Raw genomic sequence first — 1,315 nt, forward strand, 5'->3', positions numbered from 1 at the left:
ATTTGACTTGTATCATGGATACTAATAGGACCTGAACCATTATGGCAAAGAAAAGTTTGATTCAGAGAGAGAAGAAGAGGCAAAAATTGGAACAGAAATATCATTTGATTTGTCGATCCTCAAAAAAAGAAATAAGCAAGTTCCATCGTTGAGTAACAAATGGGAAATTTATGGAAAATTACAATCCCCACCATGGAATAGTGCACCTACACGCCTTCATCGACGTTGATTTTTTATCGGAAGACCGAGAGCTAACTATCGAGACTTTAGACTATTCGGACACATACTTCGGGAAATGGTTCATGCCTGTTTGTTGCCAGGAGCAACAAGATCAGTTTGGTAAGGAATAACCTTTCATTTCTATGGTCGATGATAATATAGGGCCTCTTTACCATTTTGTATAAATGGGCAATTCTATCTGTACATATATGGTAGATGGGCACGTTCAATTCTTATTTGTCTATTAGTTTTCACTCCTTCAGCGCGGGGTAGAGCAATTTGGTTGCTCGCAAGGCTCATAACCTTGAGGTCACGAGTTCAAATCCTATCTCCGTAATATCTTTTTTTATCAAAAGGGGGTTTGGCTCTGTTAACTAGTAATTAATTACCCCCTAAAAAGAGGGGTGGTAGGAAAGGGAAAAAAGAAGGGATAGACTCGCGACACTATCATGGCCAACTATACCTAATCATTTATCATATTAAAGGAAAAATGACTTTATCTTGATCTTCGGCAGATAGTGGGAATCGAACCCACATCTTCTCCTTGGCAAAGAGAAATTTTACTGTTCGACCATATCCGTAATTTTTGTTCTTAACACACAATATATCCACACATATATACCTGGATCGTATTTGTGCAGTGTCGGGCCAGAGACTTTCTTCGGGGCGATTTATATTATTAATATAATAAATTGTATTTTATTTTAATTCAAGAAGTTTGCAAGAAGTTAGACCCCACTCTAATTTTATTTTATTTTATTTTGGGGACTTATATTAAATTGTAATGTCTCATAACCGAGAAATTTTTTTGGGAGGGGGGGTTCATTTCGGTTTTGGATCTGGGACGAATAGGTTCAAGAGATGAGAGAATTAAGGATATCCACCAAAAAGACTAACCCAATCCATAATGATGTACCGGAAAATACAACATTTTTGTTACTTGACCAACCATTAGGAGAAGCAAATACGACGGGTACACTAATCAATAAGATTGATGAAGTAGCAATTAAAAAATAGCCAATTGGAAAACAAGAGTCATGCTTTTAATCCTCCAAGATACCAACAAATGAACAATACCATTTGATCCCTCTATCAA

The sequence above is a fragment of the Olea europaea genome, chromosome 11, assembly GCF_002742605.1.
Source record: "Olea europaea var. sylvestris chromosome 11, O_europaea_v1, whole genome shotgun sequence".
Lineage (NCBI taxonomy): Eukaryota > Viridiplantae > Streptophyta > Magnoliopsida > Lamiales > Oleaceae > Olea > Olea europaea.